The sequence below is a fragment of the Bubalus bubalis genome, chromosome 4 (assembly GCF_019923935.1).
Source record: "Bubalus bubalis isolate 160015118507 breed Murrah chromosome 4, NDDB_SH_1, whole genome shotgun sequence".
NCBI classification, from domain to species: Eukaryota; Metazoa; Chordata; class Mammalia; order Artiodactyla; family Bovidae; genus Bubalus; species Bubalus bubalis.
This window is the reverse complement of record NC_059160.1, coordinates 45,651,326-45,658,890: the sequence shown is the minus strand read 5'-3', so window position 1 is coordinate 45,658,890 and position 7,565 is coordinate 45,651,326.

Sequence of the window (7,565 nt, the reverse complement as noted above, 5' to 3'; positions counted from 1 at the left end):
AGAGTGTGTGGCTGTTGCCTGCAGGAGAGTCTGCTTGTCAGGAGCTTGTCTGAAATGATTTTTGAGCCTTACTTCTTTCGCTGACTTGTTGTGTGATCTGGAAGAAGTCGCATCCCTGCCTTTGCCTGTTTCCCTATCTACATAATAAAATAATAACTCTGCCCCTCTTCAGAAGAATCACATGATAAAAAAGTAAATGAATTGCAAATGGCCAAGTTCTCTTCTGATAGAATCATACCCTTCGCTCCTCCTGTCCTTCCACAGGCTCTCCAGGGTCCAGGGTACCCCATGACCTCTATCCTAGGGAAGCAGGCCCTTACAGGGAGGGAGAACTTGGACCTTGGTGTCCCAGCCCCCCTCCCACCCCCTTCCCCTTGGACATGTATCAGAATGATGAAGAAAGGACTTTAGAGTCAGACCTGGGCTTCTATTTTTCTTTATATCTCTGAGATCTTAGATAAGTTGTTTCTCTTCTGAGCCTTGATTTCTTTCTTTTTTTATATATTTACTTGGCTGCTCTAGGTCTTAGTTGCTATGGCATGGGGGATTTTTAGCCATGGCCTGTGAACTCTTAGTTGCAGTGTGTGGGTTCTAGCTCCCTGACCAAAGATTGAACCCTGACCCCCCAGCACTGCGAGCGCAGAGTCTTAGCCACTGGACCACCTGTGGCTCGTCCAGTGAAGTCCCTTAGCCTTGATGTCTTCATTTCTAAAATGGGTACCTCCCTCCTGGAGTGGATGTAAAATTAAATTTAAATTTAAATTTGTAACTGTTTATAAAGACCTCAGTGAACTTCTCTGGTGACCCAGTGGTTAAGTGTCTGCACTTCCAGCACAAGGAGCATGGGTTCGATCATCGGTCGGGGAACTAAGATCCTACACGCTACAAAGAGTGACCAAAAAAAAACAAAAACAAAACCTTAGCATCACAAGCTCTCCACAGTGAATCACTGCTCTCCACAATCACCAGCCAGGAAACAGGATTTGCTTTCCTTCCTCCGGTCCCTTCTGAGTTGAATCCTTGCCATTCCCTCAGCTTCCTCTGTTTGTTGAGAAAAGGATGTGTGGTCAAGCAGGGATAAGCCACTGCAGAAAAATCCAGGTTTCCTATAAACAGGCTCCCAGGAGCCTCGGTGTGCATTTGAGCACCGTTCTCCACCAACCCCTGCTTTTTTTTTTTTTTCAAATCCTGCCTTTATTTATTTTTTAAAATTTATTTATTTTAATTGGAGGCTAATTACTTTACAATATTGTATTGGTTTTGCCATACATCAACATGCATCTGCCACGGGTATACTCATGTTCCCCATCCTGAACCCCCCTCCCACCTCCCTCCCCATACCATCCCTCTGGGTCATCCCAGTGCACCAGCCCCGAGCATCCTGTATCATGCATTGAACCTGGACTGGCGTTTCGTTTCACATATGATATTATACATGTTTCAGTGCCATTCTCCCAAATCATCCCACCCTTTCCCTCTTGCACAGAGTCCAAAAGACAACCCCTGCTTTTTAATTTCTACTTTCATTCAGAACGCAATTCACCTCTGCCCACTCAAGCCTAGGTCTCGCTCAGGACACTGAGGATACGTGGATGTACTTGGGAAAGCCAGAGTCTAGTCATCAGAATCTGGTAGAAGGATACAGGCCAGGAAGAACCCTCTGGGGAGGACTCTGGAAGGTTTCTTTAAGTAGGCTTTGTCTGCTTTGGGCTTTGGAGGAGGACCTAGATCTTTCCAGGTTACAGACGTGTTTCCAGTGGAGGAAATGGCATGAGAAAACACCTGGATGCACTCAGTCAGTAAACAGTATCCGACACAACCATCAGTTCAGCTGTTTCTGGTCTGACACCCACATGTATTCCTACACCATAGCTAATCAGATCAGATCAGATCAGTCGCTCAGTCGTGTCCGACTCTTTGCGACCCCATGAATCGCAGCACGCCAGGCCTCCCTGTCCATCACCAACTCCCAAAAGAGGGGTTGGGAAGGATGCCTCCAAACCTATGAAATTTCATGGCAGCACACTGTAGGGAGAGAGCAATTGGCCAGGCGGCGGCAGTCAGGCTCTCTCGCCCCACTCCACTCTTGTCCTGCAGCTGGGATCACTTGTGGCACTGCGCACACACATCACGGTGTGGTCCTTGTAAGCACCCCCTGAAACGCTCTTGTAGTTGAGGAGAGGCGGGTCGAGGCGCCTTGAGTTCTGTGGAGTTGTCGTCATTGTCATTGCTACTCTCAGCCGTTAGAGCAAAGCATAGCTACCTTGCTGCTTCAAACAAATATGTCTGCCATTCCTACCGCTCCTGTCTTCCTCCAGCTTCCCTGCTCGCGCCTTGCCTACCCTGGGTCAAGGGAACCGTGAGAAACAGCAAGACACACACTAACCAGAATCATAACAATCCTGATAAATATTCCTCCCTGGTTAAACCTCCACCAAAACATGTATCTAGTATCACCGCCCAGCAACGCTTTGCAGCCTTAAGTCCTGGGGCTCCTGATTATTTTCTTCTGGATGTAAGTACTGGTGAGTTTTGCTTCTCATGGAGACTATTTCTTCCAAAATAAAAATCAGATCAGAGGGATGGTATGGGGAGGGAGGTGGGAGCGGGGGTTCAGAATTGGGAACACATGTACACCTGTGGCGGATTCATGTTGATGTATGGCAAAACCAATACAATATTGTAATGTAATTAGCCTCTAATTAAAATAAATAAATTTAAATTAAAAAAATCAGATTCTGGGTGTAGCCTTCTGGATTAACCCATCATTTTAATGCAGTGGGAAATGACTACTCAGCCTCTGAATCTGTACTCACAGCTTCACCGAAGAGTTTAAGTCGTAGAAACCTCAGAGTGTCTGCAGCTACTCGACCAGCCACAACTTGTACAGAAGAGAGCAGCCAGGAACGACTCAGGTCTGCAGGTTGACAGGAAAAGATGGTCTGGCATGTCCCGCATATCGTTAGCTTTTGCCAAGTCTTTCTGTTTGATCGTGTGAAAACTTGCCCCAGATTGCTTTCAAAACTTGAATGTTCTGGGTAAACCCACTTTATTGTTTTCCCTGGGTATAAAATAAGCTTTATTCCTTTTTCTTAAAAAAAAAAAAAGTATGTTTAATTAGAAGATAGCTTTACAATGTTTTGTTGGTTTCTGCCATACATCAACATGAATCAGCCATAGGTATACGCATGTCCTCTCCCTCATGAACCTTCCTCCCACCCCAACCTAAATACAATCCCACCTCTCTAGGTTGTCACTGAGCACTGGGAAACCCACTTTATACCAACATCATTCTACTAGAGTTACTTGAGTATAAAACCGCAAAAAATAAACAAAAAGCCCAAACAACAAAGATCATGTATGGTGTCACTGAGGACTTCTTACATCCCAGGCTGCAAGCCAAGAGCCAGGGATGAAGTGGGTTTGGGGTTGGAAAAGGGGCAGCAGGAAACGAGCCCAGAGTGGACAAGTAACTAAGGTCACACAGTCACGAAGTGCCAGGGCCTGTGCAACCCCAGCTGATCTGAACCCACTGAAACTGGGTCTGAACAGTGGTTCTAAACCTGGACTGTCCTCTGTGTTGGCCAGCCTAGGGGTGGGCTGACATTGAGCCTGGTGCCCAGGGACTTACTCTGTGTGAGCTCAGTTTTCCTTTCGGGCGTATCTTGGATACTGGAGAGAGAGTGGGGTTATAACTCAGTGACCCACGATCTCAGACTGAGGACTGGGATCTACAGAGGTGATAACAGCCAGGCCTCACTGATCAGTGATCCTGGGGACATGGGGACAGGGGGAGGAGGAACATGGCCTGTGAAAGCAGGATTATTGTCCCCATTTGACAAATGGAGAAACAGGCACAGAAAGATTGGGTAACAGATCCAAGATAGCTGAGCCTGGGTTCAGAACTACTCTTTCCATGTCCCCGATGGCTCAGCAGGTAAAAGAATCCACCTGCAATGTAGGAGACACAGGGAACATGGGTTTGATCTCTGGGTCTGGAAGATCCCTGGAGGAGGGCATGAAAACCCACTCCAGTATACTTGCCTGAAAAAATCCCAGGGATGGAGGAGCCTGGTGGGCTATAGTCCATGGGGTTGCAGAGTCAGACATGACTGAGCCACTAAGCACAAGAACATTCCTCTGAAGAGTAAAGGGGTGGAGGTGACTAAGAGATGCCCAGGCTCCTCATGGGTTCCCAGACCACCTAGGGCATGGACAGGTGACCCCAGGAGACAGCAACCATGGGATGCATGCTCTCCTCCAGGCACCAGTATTCCCTAGTAAGGATGAACCCTAATTTACCTGTTGCTGTTTAGTCACTCAGTAGTGTCTGACTCTTTGTGACCCCATAGACTGTAGCCCGCCAGGCTCCTCTGTCCATGGGATTTCCCAGGCAAGAATACTGGAGTGGGTTGCCATTTCCTTCTTCAGGGAACCTTCCCAACCCAGGGGTCGAACTTGCATCTCTTGCATTGGCAAGGGGATTCTTTACCGCTGAGCCACCAGGGAAGCCCACACCTAATTTACCTACCTATGCCTGGACATGGAACTACAGAGTGGTTCCAAATGCGAAAAGGAGTACGTCAAGGCTGTATATTTGTCACTCTGCTTATTTAACTTCTATGCAGAGTACATCATGAGAAACGCTGGGCTGAAAGAAGCACAAGCTGGAATCAAGATTGCTGGGAGAAATATCAATAACCTCAGATATGCAGATGATACCACCCTTACGGCAGAAAGTGAAGAGGAACTAAAAAGCTTCTTGATGAAAGTGAAAGAGGAGAGTGAAAAAGTTGGCTTAAAGCTCAACATTCAGAATACGAAGATCATGGCATCCGGTCCCATCACTTCATGGCAAATAGATGGGGAAACAGTGTCAAACTATTTTTGGGGGCTCCAAAATCACTGCAGATGGTGATTACAGACATGAAATTGAAAGACGCTTACTCCTTGGAAGGAAAGTTATGGCCAACCTTGATAGCATATTCAAAAGCAGAGACATTACTTTGCCAACAAAGGTGCGTCTAGTCAAGGCTATGGTTTTTCCAGTGGTCATGTATGGATGTGAGAGTTGGACTGTGAAGAAAGCTGAGCACCGAAGAATTGATGCTTTTGAGCTGTGGTGTTGGAGAAGACTCTTGAGAGTCCCTTGGACTGCAAGGAGATCCAACCAGTCTATACTAAAGGAGATCAGCCCTGGGTGTTCTTTGGAAGGAATGATGCTAAAGCTGAAACTCTAGTACTTTGGCCACCTCATGCGAAGAGTTGACTCATTGGAAAAGACCCTGATGCTGGGAGGGATTGGGGGCAGGAGGAGAAGGGGACGACAGAGTATGAGATGGCTGGATGGCATCACCAACTTGATGGACATGAGTTTGAGTGAACTCCGGGAGTTGGTGATGGACAGGGAGGCCTGACGTGCTGCGATTCATGGGGTCGCAAAGAGTTGGACAGGACTGAACGACTGAACTGAACTGAACTGTTGCCTGAATGTGTGTATTGTTACTGAGTTTCCTAAATTTTTAAAAATATAGTAGGAACAATGCTGGGATGACAATCAGCTTTGGGAGACCATGGGCCTCTTGGGAAATTGCCATGCCCCAGAGCACTGGGTTTGCCTTTCCTGGCCTCTACCAGATTCCCCATTGGCAAGAAAATAGATGCTGTCCCTGATCCAGGGAAGCTGTGAGTCATCCATGGTAAACAGAGAACACAGAAGATTCCTTTCCTAGCTGGTCAGGTCAACAGGTGCATGTAACTGCATTAGGGTATGGGGGCAAACTAGAAACCCACAGAGGCTTCTCACCAAGGCCAATGCGTCTGACAGGTCTACACCTCTCCCCTGAAGATTGCAAAGGATGTGTGAGCAGCCTGTCACCAGCAAGGTGTCAAGTCTCACAAGCAATATGGAGAATTTGCTGTCTGGAAATACTTTTGGGTGGCTGGGTGTCTTTTCTTTTGGTTCCTCCATTATTACCTGCCAATCCAACATGTAGGGGAAAGATCTCATGTTGGGGGACTCCATTTAGTTTGAGAAATCAAGGAAGTCTTCCCTGAAGAAATGGCATTTGGGCTCACATTTGAAGACTGAGCGAGGGTGGAGGAGGTTGAAGAAGAAAGTGGTGGTTAGAGGTTTCAAGGCAGAGGCCTGGCACCTGTTAAGATCAGCAGCCCCGAGATCAGGAATCTGGGAGACAGTTCGTGGGGGCTGGAAAGGGAATGGATGGGACTGCCACAGGCCACCCCAGCTTCCCTACACCAGGACTCGTGCTGAATCCTCTGCAGGGGCTGCCTTGTGAGCACCAGACTTTGCCAGCAGCCTCTGAAGGGACGGGAGGTGGCACTGTCGGCACAAACATCGTTGCTGTTGGAGCCGCTTGTCTGCAGCCCCAGGGGACCAGGAGGACAAAGCCTGCTGAGTGGCTGCTTCTGACATTAGCTGTTACAGGAGAGGTAGGGCAGGGAGGGACCCAGGGTGGCACCGGGAAGGAGCCCCAGGGGCAGGATGCGGGCACACAAGAGACCCTGTCTGGGGGCTCCCCTAAACTCTTAGAAGAATCTGATAGGTCCTGGGACCCAGCAAAACAGGAGAAGTGGAGCCAGAGAAATACTGCTTTGTGACTGTCCTGCCCACAACTGAAAGTGAGGTGTGAAGTGTTAGTTGCGCAGTCGTGTCTGACTCTTTGTGACCCCATGGACTGTAGCCCACCAGGCTCCTCTGTCCATGGGATTTCCCAGGAGGGGGTTGCCATGCCCTCCTCCAGGGGATCTTCCCGATCCAGGGATCAAATTCTGGCTTCCTGCGTTGCAGGCAGATTCTACTATCTGAGCCACAGGGAAGTCCTGGAGGGCCAGAGAAGTAGGTTACATGCAGATTTACCATCCATGTTGGGCATGTGGGACTCGTACCTCCCAGCAGGGTGGGCTGGTTTGCCCAGAGATGACAACAGGCCACGTTCCGTTTGGGTCGGGTCCAGATGAGAAAGGCACCCAGAGCTCCTCTGGCCTCAGATCTGCCCACTGACTTGAGGTCGCCAGCCCCACCCCCACCCCCTGCTGAGTAGGACCCCTCTGTGTATTTCCACCTTCTCCCCGGGGTTCCTGCCTCCTTCCCAATGTCCAGCTGTCCCTCTGGGCAGGGTGGTGGTTCTCAAAATCTTTGTGGTTGTCAGCAGAGCTGTTGGCTACATTCTTGTGATTACTCCCCTGCCTTTCAGATACAAGACAGGATTCTACTTTCTGTCTTACTTACGATGCGGTGAGAATGTATCACCAGTTCTAACCAATGAGTTTTTTTTTGAGATTTTTTTTTTTAATGTGGGCCATATTTTAAAGTCTTATTGAATTTGTTACAGTATTGCTTCTGCTTTATGTTTTGGTTTTTTGGGCCCCCAGGCATATGCCATCTTAGTTCCCTGAATCAGGGATGAAACCCACACCCCCTGCATTGGAAGGTAAAGTCTTAACCACTGAACTGCCAGGGAAGTCCCTGACCTATGAGTTTTGAATGCAAATGGTATGTGTCATTTCTAAGCCACATAGCATTTAATCTTGGTTAGAAGACC